This window comes from Leptosomus discolor, chromosome 8, assembly GCF_034619465.1.
Source record: "Leptosomus discolor isolate bLepDis1 chromosome 8, bLepDis1.hap2, whole genome shotgun sequence".
Taxonomy (NCBI): Eukaryota; Metazoa; Chordata; class Aves; order Leptosomiformes; family Leptosomidae; genus Leptosomus; species Leptosomus discolor.
In genome coordinates, this window is record NC_141398.1 from 54,978,272 (window position 1) to 54,997,922 (window position 19,651).

Here is a 19,651-nt window from a genome sequence, read left to right on the forward strand (position 1 = left end):
CCTAGCCGACATCATGAGCTGCGTTATAGAGGAATTTGCAGCACCTCCAGTGCTTGGAAGGGTTACTCCTATCCCTTAAACCTCTGACCCAGGTTATTTATAAGGAGTCCAAAGTCTTTTTTGAGGCAGAGGATGACTTTTCTTCATTGGAATCTGGCTTCCGTTAACCTTATTGACTGTTTCTCATCCCTATTCACTGACAAAGAAGGGTATTCCCAAAAGGGGAGCAGGAAGAGGGAGTCTCCCTTGAGTGTTTGCAGCTACAAATCAGGGAAATGAAAAGATTCATATCCCTGCAGAACTCATCTAGCCATGGCAATTTGTTCAAGCCCAAACCAGGCCCCTTTTACAGAAGACTTCACAACTGGCAAGAGTGATTGTGGTGTAGTGTAACGTACTGTCTCCCTGAGCCGCTGATACAGACCAAATTAATTGGTTTTATTTGAAAAAGAGCAGAGAAGGTATTGTTGAGGCAGAGGGATCCATCCTTAAGTAGCTTAATCTACCACATAACTTATAGTAGCTGAGCAAATCAGTGGTGGAACTTGAATGTATAGCTGCACAAAAAAGTTTGCTTGCATATTTCCTTATCTTTGAGATAATGAAATTAATCTTAATTTATACTGGGTTAATCTCAGCGGAAGACACATCTTATGATGTTTAAAACTCTGCTTACGTGTCCAAAAAAGAACAGCTTCTTGAACAATACTGGGTCTTCAGTAAGGTCGGTAGAAGTGCAGATACTCTGGTGTGGTGCGCTGACAACGTGTCAGTCAGGAGAGTCTTCACACCGCTAACCTCTGCCTGCAGTTTGCAGCCTGTACATATGCAAAACCTATTTACGTCCATGATATTGGTAAGTGAGCATTCTGGCACCTTGAGACAAGTAATAATATCTTTCAACAGCATAGTTTTTGACCAGGAGCTTTAAAACCATGTCTCTGCTGTGTTAGGGATAGTTTGTAAAATAAATTCTTGAAGTTCTCCTGAGAATGGATAAGTGAATGTTATCAACATCCTGTGAAAAGGATCCAGTCTGTGGAACATTTATGAATTGTAGTTTTATTTGCTCTGACATATTTTCACAAAGGAACCTTTTGTGTTTGTTGCTCAGATAATCTTATCCTCTGAGGAATGAAATAAAACACTGAAGTTCATTTTGAATTCTTTAAAACAATTGATAGATTTTTTGATAGTATCTATTTATTTATGGGTGGTACATAAAAGAGAATACAAAATATAGTACAAAAAATAGCAGCACTGAATGATAGTGCACTCTAGTCCAAGCCTGATCACTTCAGTAAGGCCTTTGTGTTTGTATGTATTTCACTGAGGTTATTTGAATGTTATAATGGAGGGTGTGGGTTGAGGGTAAGCATCAATTTTACAACTCATATTCTGATATGAAATGTTATGTTCCCCTGATCCTTACTGATGTTTCGATTGCCAGTAAAACTAGAGAAGTGCCCCTTCCTGGGTATGCAAACAACTGAGCTGAAGTTCTCAATGTCATCAGTGTAAGAGTTTTTCTATTTTGAGATTTGTAGGGAGCAAGTGATTTGATGTGTCTCCTTGTTTAGGGCTTGCGCTGTCATCAACCTGGAACGGGCTTTGTTGAGGATCTTTTTGTGGACTTCCTCTCACTATTTTTGTGGCAACGCACCCCAGAGTTTAGTTGAATGTTTTGGTCAGAATACTGGACGTGTATCTTAAAGCTTAAAGCCGCAGTCCCAAGGTTGTGACCTGCATGTTCCCGTGCTTTGCAAGGATGTCTGCATTGCACAATGCAGCATGATGCAGCAGCATTTAGAGTAGTTGTGCCTGAGCTGGATCTGTAACTGGAATTATGACAGACTGAGATCCGTATCAGGGTTATGTGGAGAGAGGTAAGGTTTATCAGTTCAGGCGAGGTGCCATGCAGATATGCCTGTACCGGTTTTAATCTCCGAGGCAGTAGTTGTAGCTGCTGCAGCATTGTGGTACATGGAGAGCCTAATCCTTCTCGAGCCAGTTGGAAGCTCTTTGCTACGTTTTGAACTGTAGAGGCTCCTGGAGTCTGTACAGATGCATGCACAGGGATGCATATATATATATACGCACACACAGAGACTGCAGCTGAACGTACTTGATCCTGCCTGAGGCCTTTTCATATTATTGTAGTAAAAGCTGTTAATAAAAAATAATTACATCTTTATTTTGTATTTCACAAAGATAGACCTACTAGATGTTCTGAGAGTGGTGGATAGCTGAGAGTAACACTCAGAGCTTCAGCTCTTTTGGAAACTTTGAAGCTAGATGCAAGAGAAAATCAGAAAATACATTTTTTTTCCCTACTAGTTTTTTTTTTCCAGAACAATGTAATTCTTACATTCTGTTCTGGCTGCAAATTGCTACTGAGAAATTAGTCTTCACACCTTTGACTTAGTTGTCATTATTTTCTGGGGTACTTAGAAAATCATCCATTTAAAGTTTGCTTACTAGAAATTGTAACAGTTTAGTAACTGTTTTGTTTTGTTTCCAACAATGAAGAAATACACATTGTATATCTGAAATATATTTTTTAATGCAGTTCTTCAGTTCTTAAATGTTGAATAGCTCCACTTTGGTTCATGTGGATGTAGTATTTTCTTCAGAAATGCGTGTTGTTGCATACTGTGCATTGCCATTTTGGGGAGAGGTCATGCAGCCTCTGGCACATGGCACTTGGGATATTCAGCATGACAGAATTTAGCTTAGGAAACACTGCTGGTAGCTGTTCCCTTTTAGCTGAGTCCCTGAAGCACTGAGAATCGGTATTCTAATATCACAGTCTTATTTATGTGTTTTCTGTTATTTGCTGCAACCACGGTGACTTAATTTCAGTAATTAGGACATTTTATGATGTCCTGTTTTATGATGGCTGTTTTAAATTTCTGCTTAAAGAGGAGATTTGCAGATCACTTAGAATCTGGTTTTCCTAAAAGAACAAACAGACTTAGGTAAGGTTTGTCTGTCTTTCACGCGTGAGGCTTTTCGAGGCGTAATTTTAGTTGCTTCTGTAAATGGCCATACCATACTGCAAGAAGAAATGCAACTTCACATTTTCCAAATCTGTTTTGTGAGTGACTACAGCATAAAAACTGTAGCATGTTTGTGCTGGTTATAGTGAACTCTTCTGTTGAATCAGAGAGCTGGCTGGTCAGCTTTTGAAAAAAACCCGCAACATTTAAATCACTGATTATTATAGGTATACAGGAGGTACTTTTGTTAAGTAGAGCACTGGAAATTGAAAGTCTGTTCCTTTTTTCCCACCCACCTCTTTTCAAGGTCTAAAATCTACAAGGATTTGCGAGACAGAAATGGAGAAAAAGTAGGAAGCAATAGTTGCAAATAAATTACCATTTTATTGTTGTAGTAACTAGCTCTGCTAATGTTCAAAGGGCTTCTCTTTTACTTACTGCTATACAGTTACTCAGTAAATTGGAGACACTTACAGTATAATTAAATGTAGACTGAAACAAGTGGCCACTGTAAATAACAGATTGGAAGAGAAGCTCTGAAAGTAACTGCATAGGCCATGCATCTGCTCAGCTAGTTTGATCTAAGGCTTTAAGGTTTTGCTTCCTTGGGCTTTTTTCCGACTTTCTTTTTAATTCTTACCTCTCTCTTGTGTGCTTTTTCACTCTCTTTTTCTGCTCCTCTCTCTCCTTTTCTCTCTGTTCTTAAAGTTGGCTCAAGAACAGTTTGACTAAGTTGTTTCTTTTGTTTTAAATTAATGCTAGTCATTCAAACCCCATCTGATTTGTTACTATTTACATACAAAGATTAAAATGAAGTCCATTTATTGTAAGCTTCGAGTTTACACTGGGTATGTTATCTAGTGTCACCCCCAGGTGATTATGTGGGTGTACAATGGCATATAAAATTAGAAGCAGAGTGCCATTATCACACACTTGTGATAGTCTTACATAGAACCAAATATTTTTGTTGGCAGGTAACGGAGCAGAAAGAATATCATGTGTTAGAGTAGCAAGAGCTTTACAGATGTTTCAGTTAACTGAATTTTCAAATCCTTCTACGTTAAGAAATGGCTAGGGTTTGTAGAAGTTTTGAGACTATTGGGTTACATTTCCTGTTGCAGTGCAAAGCCAGCCATTGTGCTAGAGTTTTAGCAGATGTGTTACCCCCTTTCAATGGTTGGGAATAAAACATTGGTTCTATTGCTGAGATATAAATTACAACTAGAAGAGCTCATCCTGTCACCTCTAAAGAGCCAGTTAGCTGCAGTAAGACCATTCTGCCCATAATTTTTCACTGTGTACGAGACTGATACTTGAACTGCCCTTTGATTTCTCCCTCCTCCCCCAAAGATAGAAGCTCTTCAGAACTGGATTTTGTATTTAAAGTATTTGCTATTGAGAATTATAAGGAATATTTTTAAGGGCGACAAAGTCTTCTGCATGTCATAGTTTTACATAAAACAATGAATTACTGTCATTCTGCTATTATCCCAGGAGAGTTTTAGGCAGTTGGCATGTATTACAATACTCATATGGGCAGGAGGAAACCCCTGTGCCTACAACTGCTTCACTGGTTTTACTTTTGCCATATGTTGGATGTGTCTAAATTTAAATTTCATCTGATGATTTGCACTCACACCTAACATCAACTCAGAAATGCTATTCTGGCAAGAAATGAATCTGCACCTGTAGGAGTGACTTGCTTCTACCATATCTGTTTGCTTTTGATAGAAGCCTAAAAGAGGTTCTGCAGTCTCATCATCTCTTCTCTTTCTCCCCTGTTCTTTGCTAAAGAAGCTGGAATAACCCTTAGAGCTGGGGATAGTATTCCCTCCTTAAGTAAACATTTTTTGCTGTCCAAAGATCTGTGTGGGCTGTGTTGAGTTGATGTTGGCTTCCATTACTGAATTGACAGTTCAGGCCAAATTCTGCCCTCAGCTGTGCATGTTCAGCTCCAAGAGCAGTCATGGGCAGGGTGGGTATGTGCATGTTTCAGTGTAGAATTTGGCCTGTACTTCCTCTCTAAGACATTCCTGAAGATGCAGTGGGGTTTCTTGAAAACCAACAGGCAGTTCTTTTGGAAAAGAGCCTTGCAATTTAGATTTGATCAAAACGGCAGTTTCTTTTCTCAAGTTGAGTTTTGGACAGGAAGTGAAGGAGGAAAGCAGAGTGAAAGGGGACTAACTCCCTACTGGATATTAGCAGTTGTTGTAGAGAGTGTGTAAATCACATATGCAATTCTACTGTTTTATGGATTAATGCCTAAAGTGTAGGTGTTAAAGCAATGCTAAGCAACAGCTCTCTTTTTTAACCCACAAGTTTGTGCACTGTACCTCTAGTAACATGGAAGGACAGTTATTTTATTGAACCCTGATAGCATACCCTTCCTTGCAGAGTATTTTTATTTAAAATTGATTGAATTGGGTAAAAGAAAATAAGACATATGTGAAAGAATATTTTCGTTGGTTGCAATAGGATGGTGAAGAAATGCCTCCAAAGTAGTTAATCATTTTGGAAGGATGGTGCAAAAATTCTGCTATGCACTTAGAATTTCTGTGTCCTATCTAGTAATAAAATGTAATATACGCAAGTTTATTGTCAAACTTAAATTTAACTGATACATATTTTAACTTCCTGCTAAAATAAATGTGGCATGAAATATGAGGGCAAATTAAATCTGTCCCCCATAACATACACCACAGGAATGGAAAGTCTACGAAAACCTGTCCATGTGCCAGACAGAACAGCTCAGTCTCAGCGTGCAGAGCAGTGCCTGGGGGGAGCAATGGCCGTGGAATTTGCTGTGTCCAACACACCCCCATAGCTGTTTGTGGAGCAGCTCTGTTACGTCCTATAGTTTGGTGGAGGAAGTAAGGAATTTCTTCCTCTCCCCCTAGACTCTTGCAGAATTTCAGAATGCTCTGCCAAGTATGTGGGCTGCAAGGCAGGGAAACATTTGATCCATAATGTTTTATATTACATGTAATTAAATTAGAATTTGAAATTAAAAGACGTATTTCCCTATTTTTCAGCCTGAAAAAGCCTTCTTGGATTAGAGAGCTATATATACACCTTGTGGAATGTCTGCATACAGGTCTGAATTGCCCACAAGTGCTAGTCTTCTGTGCAACCTCATATCCAGCCCTGTCTGATACATTATTGTGTCCTGCCTGAAATCTGAAAAAGATTGGCTTCATAGGTAGTTAACAGCATAGAACAGAATATCGCTTTCCGAAACTTGCAGAAAGTCAGTCTTGCATTCAGTTAATTTCATTTCTTGATTCAGATTGTTACACCGTCTGGAAACAGAGCTCCTTATTGAATAACGGGGGGGTATCGTACTGCGGGTATAAACTGCATTACAAATAAAACAATGGGTGCTTAACAAAAGGTTTAAAAGTAAATCCTTTTTATTTTTGCACTCTGGTGTGATGCATCCATCATTTCTTTCTTATCTGAAAGTCTCAGACTTTCCTTTACTGTACTATTTTTCCTGTGTTCTTTTGTGGTCCTCCAAAGAAGATGGCAAGTTCCTGTTTTTTTCTTTATTCCTTCTCTTTTCCTCACCAACACTTGCAGAGCTAAACTGCAGCTGAAATGCCATGGTGTCTCTGAGATGTTACACAGCATTGATCTGCTCAGAATGTATTTGAGAAACCATAAGGAAGGAAATTTCTGTTGTATTATGAGTGTTGAGGTGCTTGGGTGACAGGCAAGATGTTGAAGTCTGACAGAAACAGCTGAACAGGATATTTAGCCTTTTTTTTGTCCCTTTATCTTTGCTTTTTCTGTCATTACTGTACTCGCTATTAGGAATTTGCTTCATCCTTGTGTTAGTGTTCTTGAGATCTTTCTGATACTGAAACACCATCATTTGTTTTATTTGCTGAAAAAATTGATTATCTACTGCGATAATTGAAAACAAGTAAGGTATTGATTTTCCATGGGCAAAGATGACTAAAACTTAGAACCGTGAGTTTGAAGAGACTATAAAAATATTTTTTTTTAGGTGCATAGGTAGTGAAATTCGTTACTTTCAAAATGCTTGAAATTCTGAGGTTTTGAGGGGTTTTTTGATTTTTGTGTTTGCATTGCATATTGCTGTATTCTTTTTTTCAATGTCAAGTACAAAGAGATGTGGAAGTAGGATGAAAATTTAAAGTTTGTGGGGTAAAAAAGGGTTCTCCTTCTGGGAGTCTGTATTTTTGCAGTGCTCTGAAAAATTATTTTTGTGTTTTTATTCTGTTTTGTCAGGGAAGAAAATAGCTAATAACAGCACTAGATAATATTCTGGATTTATATGTACAAGGTCTCTGCTTCCCTCCCTTCTCCTGACTGATCAGAAATATGTTCTTCTTTCTCAAAAGTGGGTGTATACTACTCTGCCACGTAGTTAAAATGTTAAAACTCTGGTTATGAACAGGTTTGCATCACTTTGGTTTTATGGCCACACACAAAGAAATTTTCTGGTGTAGTTTACATTAATATTTTTATCTTAGTGTTTCTAAGAAAATAGCATTTATCATATATCTGTGTTGAAAATAATAGATTGGGAAGGAGAATGTAAGGGAAGATACATAGTGAGGAACTTTTCTGAATGTATTAAATACTTGAGTTGTATAAACCAAAAAGTAAATGTGCATGTTCATATTCTTTTTCTATCTTTAGCTAATAACAGTAGCTTTTGCTGGGAATAACCTAGGTTAAAATTTAGTGTTTTGCTGTATAAGCAGGCAAATGAACTTAAATGTCTTGAAGATCTTTCTAAAAACTGAAGCAGACTGCCTCTATACTTTTTTTGATGCATTTATTTGGTGCTAATGCAAACATGTGGCTGTTAATTTAGGAATATGGCAGCGATGGTCTGAAACGGTTTATGGTATCTGCCAGCCTAGGTCTTCTTAGTGCTGGTCTTCCGTCGCCCACTCTTAAACCGTCTTCAGATTATGCTAGTATATCGTTGTATTAATAATTTTAAGAAGGTCCAGTAAAAAAAAAAGGGATTTTCGTAGAAATAATTCTGTACTTTTTGCCTAATAAGCGTTTAATCTTTGATGACTTTGTAGTGTAGCTAGCAGTGACAGTTGCTGACTGAAATTACTGTGCATTGCTGAAGACCAAATGCAAGTGTGCCCTAAAGTCTTCCACTGCCTTTTGCTTGGTTGCAGAGTACTCTGGGTGCCCCTCGCTGCACCCCAGAGCCCTGTGGGTGCCCCTTGCTGCGCCCCAGAGCCCTCCAGTTACAGTTACTGCAGTTACTCAACCCTGCCTGTGACCCCACAGTTTCTCATTTGTGTGCCTGAGCAAGGTCACTTAGACAGTTTGTTGTAAATAACACAGTAGGATCCAGACCTCTGTGGTTACCAGCCAGCACATAAATCACTGGGTTATTCATTTTCTTTAATAACAAGAGAGTAATAGAGATAACATTTTTATGAATGAGATATCTATAATCAAAAGCAGAGTCAATGCACTGTAGTTTCTTTATAATGATTCAATGATTTGTTGCTAGCACTCTAGAAAGAATATCTCAAATATTCACAGTGATAAAACTTGAGATTTTAGCTAGCAATGAGTTTCTAATCACTTTTTGTAAAAAAAGTAGTCCCTAAAAACTTTTTCTACTTAATGATTTTTAACTTTTTGGACAGACACAGCTACTGTGCTGTACAGCTAGCAAGTAGGTGAAGCACAGCCAAACACAAATGATACGAGGCACTTCCACTGAACCAGCGATTGTCAGCTATTGAAATGATGGTGCTATGCGTGGTATGAAATGTGAAAAACAAATCCCATGTGGGTTAAGATGTAAGATGGCAAATCTGGGTTCCACTTCAAACTGTTGCCATGTGCCAAATTTTAGAAGCTGTTAGAAGACCTTAATGATAGAGGGGTGGGGGGTTATGAATGAATGGCTGCAAGAAGTAATCGTGTTTCATTAGTGTGCTTTTCACTTTCTCAATTTTCTTCTCTTAAATCAAGTTTTTTACTGTGTTTAGAGTCCAAGAACTGAATCATTTTTGGCTATGATTTTTTTTTAAAGGTGAGCTGTTTATTTCTTAAATGAGGAGGAATCAAATTCAAACTCCTCCTATATCACTAAACTTTGAACAGAGGCCTTCTTGTCCATGTCACTTGATGTGGCAATTAGGCATTAGGGCTTCTTTTATTTCCTCATAGTTCTTTCTTCCTTGTCTTTTATATGCACATACATACCTGCTGCTACTGAGCCTTCCAGTTAGCTCTTTACGAAATAGAGCTGCTGATCCAGACTTCTAAAGTTCAGCAAAAGCAATGTTTTTGGACAAAGTTTAGTTTTTGTTTCTTTGACCTCTAGAAGTTAAAATCCTATGCCCGAATTTAAAACAGTAAACAGTAAAAATAATGAAATTACATAATTGAACATTGTTAGCCAATGTCATTTTGTGAGCATAACTCACAGAGCAATATAAATTTTGTGGATTCTAGAACATGGTTTATCTTTCCTTACATTTTTTTGAAGTTGCTATTTATGAATGGACAGATGTTCAGGAAATCCCAAGCTTTTATTGGCCGTATTTAGAACAGATGAAATACCAAATTGTTTAAAAAAGAATGCAGTGTAGATCCTATTTTATGGAACTATTATTTAAATACTATTTCTTAATTGGGGGATGCAGTGCTTGGTTACACTAATGTTTCCCTAGAACTCCTTGGATATCTGAGATGCTTTATCATAACATGGTCTTTTCTCTCTATATCATCTTTGAAGAGGTTCCATACCACTTTAAACAGCTCACCAATCAGTTTCATATGATAGATTCTCTTTAATCATTTACATTCAGAGAAAGTCAAATATTCCTTAGGAAGCCAAAGTAATCTAACAGAATGTATAGTGTTTGTGCAGCTGGATATTTTATTTATTTGAAGTTCTCAGGGAAATCTCTTTTGACTTTACAAAAAAAGATGGAAGGGTAAACAGTAAGAGTGTCCAAGTAATCTGAGCTGGAAAGTCCCTTCTTTTAGAGCAAAGTCATTAAAAAAAGTGTATTTGCAAGATCCAAAAATAATACAGGATATTAAATGCAGAGTACTACATAATGTTTTTTCAGTATTCTCACTATTTTTACATATATATGTGTGTGTATGTACCTATCTATCTATATATAAATGAAAAATATACTTGGTTTTTAATATATTTAGTGTTCCAGGGTAGGTGAACACAGTAAGAGTCTGTTTTCCTCAAAAAGTGATTCATCTGTTTGTTTTTCACATGTGATGTGTCATTCATCATCATGTTGGCATTCCCTGGACATGATAACCACATAACTGAATTAACATTCCTAAAATCTTCCTTCCAGGAAAGCTATTGAAAATGTACATGTATGTATAGAAAATGCGTATTTCTAGGCTTTTGGGAGGTCTTCCACTAATAGTGTTTCTAGTTCTTGTCAGTTCTTTATTGTAAAGTTTACTGTATATCTAGGTATCTTTTTTTCCCTTGAGAAAAATGTCAGGGAATATACTGGGTTGCGTTTGTTGGTTTTGAGGGGGTTTTTTTGGTGTTATAGATATGAGTGTGGTAATTCTCTTTTTTCTAAAGGCAAGACTCAAACTGCACAATATTTCTTGGCCAGCTTGGAGCATTGGCCAGATTCTCATGTGGAGGGAAACAGATCTGTGGTTGATGAGACTGTCTTAGGAAGTGTGTTCAGTTTTTCCACTTGATATTTACTAGTATTTTGTAGTTCTGTTGTAGCTTCTGTTGTATATCACCCTCTGAGAGTTATCAAAAAAGCTAGACTTACATACTGTTCAAATCCTCAAATTCTTTCTACTGCAGTCCTAATTTTTTACTATTCCTGTGCCTTGTTTCTAGGTAAGAGTCTAAAGAAAGGGGAGAAAGAGGGAATACATGTTACAGAAAAATTGATGAAACCAAAAACTTGTCACAGAATCACAGAATCACAGAACGTTAGGGGTTGGAAGGGACCTCGAAAGATCATCTAGTCCAACCCCCCCTGCCATAGCAGGACCACCTAGAGTAGGTCACACAGGTGGGTTTTGAATGTCTCCAGAGAAGGAGACTTCACAACCTTTCTGGGCAGCCTGTTCCAGTGCTCTGTCACCCTCACAGTGAAAAAGTTTTTCCTTATGTTAATGTGGAACCTCCTGTGCTTCAGCTTGCACCCGCTGCCCCTTGTCCTGTCATTTGCCATCACCAAGAAGAGCCCAGCCTCATCCTCCTGACACTCGCCCTTTACGTATTTATAAACATTGATGAGGTCACCCCTCAGTCTCCTCCAAGCTCAAGAGACCCAGCTCCCTCAGCCTTTCATCATAAGGGAGATGTTCCACCTCCTTCATCACCTTTGTGGCTCTGCACTGGACTCTTTCAAGCAGCTCCCTGTCCTTCTGGAACTGAGGGGCCCAGAACTGGACACACTATTCCAGATGGGGTCTCACCAGGGCAGAGGAGAGGGGGAGGAGAACCTCTCTCGACCTACTGACCACACCCCTTCTAATGCCCCCCAGGATGCCATTGGCCTTCTTGGCCACGAGGGCCCATGGCTGGCTCATGGTCATCCTGCTGTCCCCCAGGACCCCCAGGTCCCTTTTCCCTACGCTATTCTCTCACAGCTCAGTCCCCAACCTGTACTGGTCCATGGGGTTGTTCTTTCCCAGATGCAAGACTCTACACTTGCCCTTGCTGTATTGCATTAAATTTCTCCCCGCCCAGCTCTCCAGCCTGTCCGGGTCTCGCTGAATGGCAGCACAGCCTTCTGGGGTGTCCTTAATTTTATGTAGGTGCCAGTGTCATACTTATCATGTAAGTATGCACATGAGATGATGTGCCCTTCTGCCTCTCTTCTTCCTTTTCTCAACATACTTAGTCCTTAGGTCCGTGGTTTCTCACCTGTCTCAAAAAAGGAAGAAAACACAAATGTATGTTTGTTAAATACCTTGAAGGTAATGTCTTGAAGAGTTGGTTTAAATATTTATATGATTCAAGAATTTTATTCAAGAATAGAGGAGAAATGTTTGGCAAAAAAGTACTTGCTTGAATGCATTTGCCAGTTGAAATATTAAAATGGTTCCATGTTTTCTTATGTGTTATATGGCCTGAGTTTGTATGATTTACTTGTGATAACGTGGCAGAATATGCTCATTCTCTTCAGGGGGGAAAGTGAACATAATACTGAATTTATCGTGCTCATAGTGTAAAAATGCACATCAAATCATGCAGTACTTAGCAGTTTTGCAATAATCTGTATGAGGATTTGTAATCAGAGAATTTCTGAATTTACATGGCTTTTAAAGGTTTTTTGAGACTTAGAATACTTGAGTCATTTGGATTTTCCAATCTCTTTATTGTACTGGTTCTAGGAAGTTAGAGCAGTAGCATCAATCCATTTTTGCAAGGAGGATGACAGTAAATATAAACGTCATGGTCAAATTCCATCCATTATTTTAGTGACAACATGTTTTCGCAGTTGTTAAACACCACTACGGATATAGCACAGTCTTCTGTGCATGCCAAAAAAAATCTGTAGAAAGTATTTGAGGAATGTTATTAATTGCAAAAGCATCACATTGAAATGAGGTAAAGATAGCAATGTTGGATGATGCATCTTATATAAAAGTCATTTTTGAGATATAGAGAGAATGGTTTCTCTTGAAAGACAAGATCTACTTCTCCCAAATATGCAGGATTGATTGGCTAGTGCTGTGGGTTTCTATCTCTTGTAGCAGTACTGTCTTAAGAGTTGATGTTTCCATAAATGGAGTTCTCATATATGTGCTACTTCTGTGGGTGGTACTTTCAACTTTAATGCCATTAAGATGGATATTGCTACTCATTCAGAAGGATGTTAAGCCCACATAGAAGTTGAAACTTACTGTGAGCTTGTTTTTAATGTTTGATCACACCATTGCCAGTTTCTTTTATTTCTAGTAATGACTGTGGATATACAGATGGCTGGTGACTCCTAACTGGTTATGAAAGTATTTACTCAAGTGTTGAGTACCAAACTTTTAAAGAAACAGATTTGAAAATCCTTGTGCTGAACTGGCATGTAGTTACTGATTTCTGTTTGGATGCTATACCCACCATTATGCAAAAAACATTGAAAAACATTTCAAGTTTGCAAGCCAAAGCATAAGAATACTTGGAATTACTAGGATTAAAGATTTCACTTAAATTCAACACTCTTGAATGTAGGTATTCGTCTTAGGGTTACCTTGTCTGTCACTGTAATCTATTAATGAATGTAATTAGGTTTTTTTCATTTTACTAGAAAATTGGAAACGCTATTTCTATCTGCTGAACAGCATTACTATTAAAATGTTGTCCTGAAATGTCAAACTTACATTATGATGAATACTACCAGTACAAGAAAACCAATTTAGCTCTTCAAATAAAACAACTGTCTGGGCAATTTTTTATGATAATGACTTTGTAACAGTGTCATTTAGAATCTGGTTGTCTACTCATGTCGAATAGTTCATCCCATCCCAAGTAGTGCTGTTGATCTAACAGTGTTAATTACGGAACAGAGGCACGATCTGCAAAGGGATACTGGGTGTCCTGGTGTTCACTGCCCCAGTGCTGAAGAGGCTGCTTTCCACTGCAGAGCAATGTTGTGCCTGTGTAGGAAAGGAATTTCTCCGTTGCACTTCCCCTAGGCCCCAAATATCAGGGTGCTTGAGCAGGTAGGCAGCAGGGTCTAGGGGTGGCTGAGCATCTGAAAAGTCCTTCCATGTTTCCTCTTGTGGACTCGGCACACATGTGTTACAATTCTGCTGATGGCATAAATGAAAAAACTTATTATTTTCTGCATACTTAATGACAGCGAAAGAAAGGTTTACTGGGAAACACATTTATTTTGGGTTTTTGTCAAGATATCATGAGTAAACTGGAAATGAGTTAACTAGTTCTGCCAAGAAACAAGGTATTACCTTGAGCTGAATGATCTTAGAGGTACACTGATTCCATTTGCTGAACTAGTATGTGTAAAGTGAGCTTCCCTCTCAGCCTTTGCACCGAAAGCGGCGACTTTGTATTTGTGAGAAAAAATTGTGGATTTTCTTCTTCCATTCCTTTGATGAGGAATGTATGTGAATTTCCAACTTTTAAAGGAGTTATAACAGAAACTATGAATAAAGCTGGCAGTTCCACTTGCGATATAATATTTTTTGTCTCCTTTTGGCTTTATGTTTCTAAAGGAAATGTTTTCTTATAAAATGTCTTTTTATGAAAACAGTATCTGACCTTATTTTTGGTGATGAGGTGAAATTTATCATTGTTGCATTACGTGTGTGCTTATTCAATAGACAGTAACATGACATTTTAAACAGCCTTCAGCTACGGCCAATTGTGGTTTTCAGAATGCAATCCAGACCATCGCTTGTCTTGGAAAATCAAATACTGTGCATGTGTACTGAAGGCCTGCAAAGCTGAACACACAGCTCTGCTTTTTCTGCTATTAGGAAGGGACAGAAGACTCATCAGAAAACTTTGTCACTGTCCACAGCAAAGATTCCTGTAAATGCAACCTAATTGCTAATCTATTCCCCAAAAATAATGTTTATAATTGGTAATGAGATGTTGCTGGGCAAAATTATGTGATCATTCCTATTCACTATCATCATCAGAAAAAAACTAGCGCTCTTGTTTCTGTTCCCTGTTCCCTTCTGCGAATTAATTACATTGTAGTGCTCAGAAGCTGGAAAGAAAGGGTTGTCCAGACCTGAAATAGAGACTTAGAGACCTAGAATGAAGTGAGTCTATTTGCTTTAGACATTATATCCACTGAAATATTTGTAGTCTGTTGTCCCTATCCATTTTGGGAGATTTTTGTGAATTCTTCCCAAGCACATATTTTAAGCTAATTTGAATGACATCCTCACTGCATAAGTGTCAGCACTGAATGACAAGAGTAAACAAAGGAAGGCTTGTTCCATATTCTTCATTTGTTGTCAGACACTGTTGGTTTGTCATTTCGACAAAGTTTATTTGTTATCGTAAATGCTGTCCAGTGTTAACAGCCATGGTTTTTCAAACTTCTCTGAATTGATCTGTTGAGGTGAGGTAAGTGAATCACCAGTTTTCTTTATTATCCATTAAGATGAATTTACTTTTTAGACTTTCTAGTGGCCTGGATATTTTTTATGTTGTAAAACAAGACTTTGTTGATAACTGTTGTGTCAGAAGGCAGAGGTGATATGGTCTTCCCATGGAGACAATCTGTAAAGCTCCTGCAGAATATTGATGTGTGGACTTTCCAAGGCTGAAAGTGGAGGTCTCTTGAACTGATTTGAACTCTTCACTGATTCTCATGCTTTTGACCATGTTCCTGTTGCCTCGTCTATGGTTTCTGTCCATGACTGTTATTTTGCTGTATGTTAACTGATACCAACTGAAAATGGCAAAGTCAGTGCTATCTGTGTGCTCATGTCCCACTTTACCAAGTAACGGTGGGCTAAAGGCTATTTTATCTACTGTATTATATTCATTCAAGTACAAATAAAAAAATTACTTAACCCTTTTCTTGTTGTCTTTCAGAATATTAGATGAGGTATTTTAAAACCTTTTATAGGTATTTAAAAAAAAAGGACTTTATGCAAAGCAGTTGATAATTTTCTCAGCCATGACATTCCCAAAGACAACACATGGTGTAGATGAACAAAACATATGCTGTATATAACATTTTTGCCTTGTCAATCTAGAAAGTAGTGGCAACAGATCATCCAACCATACATGAACATTTGCCTTTCAAATCTTACAGATGGCACTAAACATTGATGACTTTTCCCCTGACTGCCTGTATTTGTATTTTTTCTATACCTTCTCAGACCTCAGTCTCAGAGCAGAGTTGTGTTCTGCTTTCAGGAAGGCTTTAACGTGGTTTCATTCATTATTGCAGTTTGTAGCATAGCCTCCAATGGACACACGACTGGGAAAAAATAATTGGGTGTGGAAAATTTCTCCTGCAATCTCTATGAAGGGACTGTTACACTGACATAATGTCGTTTCCTGCAGAGTACATACCTTGACTTCCACATCAAGCCCTGCTTGAGCTAAAGAAAAGCTGGCAGAGAAGCCATGAAGTTTAACTTAAATTTCAAATTAGTAACCGTAGCATGATGGATAATATTCCATGTGAATGTGGTTTTCAAAAGGTAAAAATAAATCTAAAAAAAAGTTAAGAGAAATGTTTTGCCATAGCCATTTTAAATATTTGTAACTATATGTTTTGGCCAAGATAATTTAAAAAATATTTTGAGGAGTAGATCACAGAGTTTTCTACAAAAAGAGCAAAACTTGAAGATGATCGCTTCTTATTTCTTTCAGATGATTGTTTATGACCAAAATCCAAATTCTCAGGCAACATGTTCATACATGCCTACACAAAAGGAAAAATATTCTGCTTGTGTTCACTGTGAAAAGAGTTTAAATGTTCACAGTTTGTTAGATGAAAGAATACTTTTGTTTGAGATAATCAAGTGTGGTAGAATTAAGTGAAGAATTTTCTATTTCTTCCTGATTTTCAGATGATTATAATTTTTATTAAACATTTATATCATTGGGATTTTGCGTTTCAGTAGAAAAAGTATATTTTGAACGGTTTCAAAAAGAGAAAAATATTTTCTTTTTAACTACCTATCCTTTTTTTCTTTATCATGTAACTAACTAGAGGAATGATTCTCAAATTGCTACAAACAAGCCCTTGAATTTCAGGTGAAGTATAGGAGGCTTCAGTGTCATTGGTGACTGTTTCCAAAATTTCCAGGTGTGGTCATAAATAGATGCAAGGAAGCTGTTTTACAGTTTTCACTGCAGTGACTCTTAATGGTTGCCAATTAAATATGTCTACATATGTACTTAAATTTCCCACCATGACAACATGTGGAGCCTATAACATGACTTATGCAGACAGATATTCACTGTTGTTTAATTCTTCCTTTTATCCACACACTTTTGAATTATGAATTATATCAATCCTTAAATCTTTGTTTGTTTTAGAGAAGGTTCTTTTTTTTTTTTTCCTCTTGGCACGCAATATATGCACTAGCAAGTGCTAGCAGTTTCAGCTGCATTTAAGGAAATATTGTTGTAAGGCTTTTATGTGCTGTACTTCAATCAGCTAGTGCCAGCAGTATCCCAATAGAAAGACCCTCAACAGACCATTTTCAGCATTTTGCTGCAATTAAACTCCTCTGGTTTTAGCCCTCAGGCAATTTAGTACCTTTTTACATATGCACATTATGAACTTTTGACCAGGGCCTGGTAGTCATATATTAGATAGCAGCTTTTGAAAGCAGACTTAACAAGTTCCTCAGAGTATTACAGTCGAAGTCAGTTGTGGAAAAGGTAATTTAACCAACTTGCAGTGAGGCCATTCAGAATCTTACTGATGATCCTAAATATGTCTTTTTTTTCCTTGTTTCCTCTGGAAGCTGGTAGCAAGAGCTCTCAAAGAATGTGATTGATCTTTTATTCAGTAGCTAACGAGGGCTGTGATTCTATTAGTGCTCTACAAGGCAAGGGAACAGTGATTTAATGAAGTGTCTAGCGAGCTGGTCATAGATTTATCCTGTTGTCTCTAATTTGCAGTGCCGTTGTGAGTGTAAAAGAAACTGCACTCACACTGCCATTACGCAGGTATTTCCTTAGTAAATTGTTGTAAGGTCAGGTGTAGTTATCTTAGAAAAGGCAATGCCTTACCTCCTCAATGTCTCAAGATGACAGCCGCTGTGCTGAGCACTCACTGAAGCGGAAACATGAAGATCAGAGGTCCGTCTCCAAGTCCCCCTTAGCTGATGCAGGGGCAGATGAACTGCCAAGTAGGACTAATAGAGTCATAATTGGCGATTAGAACTGGAAAGGTGCAATAACATCTTAATACAAACTGGCTTGTGTTATAGTTAGTGTCAGTTGTTGTAAAGTTACATGGTAGCCTGAACTAGTTACACTTCTTTTTTTTTCATTTTCAAAAAATGAGGCAGTGCATCCTAATAGTTGCAGCACAACAAAAATATATCATCAAAACTTGAGTTGCTTTAAAGTGACGTTAATGTCTTCAGTACATTTACTTCGGCATGTAACCTGCCAGTCTTACTCAGAAATGATGCAGTAAAATTTGCCATAGAACTATAGATAAAATAGTCTCATAAATATGCTTTGTTTTTCACTTAAATAGCACTAAATAGTGGATTTTATTTCTGTCTGCTGAAGGCCACTGAATTTTTGTTCTGTTTATCTTTGCTAACGTGAGATGTTATTCTGATGATGCCTATGGTGTTGCAAATCTATTTTCCAGTTAATTTTTTTGCAAACCTCTGAGTCCAAGTTAGCCAAAATGGTTAGCAACCATTTTCAGGAAGAAGTTATCTTTGCATGAATTGCTTGATAATTTGAGAAGGAAGTTATGGTATACATTGCCAGGAAGTTCAGTGTTACCTATTTCAATCAAAAAGCAATATTGAAAAATAAGGAAGCGTATCTCATATGTGTGGTTCTTTCCTAGATTGACACAGAACAGTAGATAAATGAATTGTCTTGAGATTTCTTTGGCCCCTCCTGGTGGCAGCTGGAGGATTCCCATGTGCAGAAGTGGTCAAAGCTGGCAATTAGAGGGGAGGCAATCAGAGATGAGATTGTGGGAGCATTTATGTGTAAGTCACAAGCCTAGTTGGGATCTCAGCATGTTCCAGCCTGTGTGCATACAGGTTAAGAAAAGTTTCTGATGCAAAATGCATCAAATCTGTTTTAAGGGAAGCTGCTAAAATCTGTGCAGCAGATGAAACTTAGATCATGTCAAACAGCAATAGCGAGAGGACAGTGTCACAATAACTTATGTCCTCATATAATTATAGCACATGCATCACCAAATAGTTTTTGTGTGCTCAGATGGATGATTTTGTTTTTGCAAAATAAAAACATTTTCAGTTGGATGAGCCCTTGAACCCCTGTGAACTTGACACCCTGTGGGCTGTCATCTGGGAACTCTGTTAAATATACGAACGCAATTAGTCTAGAAAAAGAAATATTGGGCTTTTAAATGCACAGAAGAGGTTTTAAAACAGTAAGCCAAACTTTCTAATTTCCTAATATTGACACTTGTGTCCCTCGCAATCTTATTATAGTATTATTCTCTGCTGATCTACCATTTCATCAAAAAGTCTACAATGGAACTAAAAATCTAAGCCTTTTAGCCCATAGATCATTGCACCTGGTAAATGGCTTATTGTAGATTAGATAATGTGGTTCGTAGCACATCCAAATCAATAAAAGGCTAGTCTGAACGTAGTAAAGTGCTCTCAGTCTGATTCTTTTTATTAAGTATGTTGGCCATGAGCAAAGTGAAAATTTTAGTCTTTTTGCTTAACTTGATGTAAGAAAAAGACATTGCTTAAATTTCTACATGGCTATTGTCTGTCTTAGAGATCTGTCCCACAAATTAGTTTTATTTAAATCAAAATGAAATATATTATGTGAAAAAAGATAAAATTCCTATATCAGCAAAATTCAGAGCCCAATGATTTGGTGTTCCCATTCATATCCCATCCTAGAAATGAGTGAAAGTGAAATTTGTCAGATATTCAGTGGTCTCTGGAAAATAAGTACTTCTAGACCTGTTCTCTTACAAAAATTATCAGCAAAAATTGGC

General features: G+C 37.6%; 1 protein-coding gene across 1 annotated transcript in view; it reads left to right on the forward strand.

The window, feature by feature from the left end:
- The window catches only part of WWOX (WW domain containing oxidoreductase), a 537,170-nt gene that overhangs the window by 139,003 nt on the left and 378,516 nt on the right, over positions 1-19,651 (forward strand). The window lies entirely within an intron of this gene.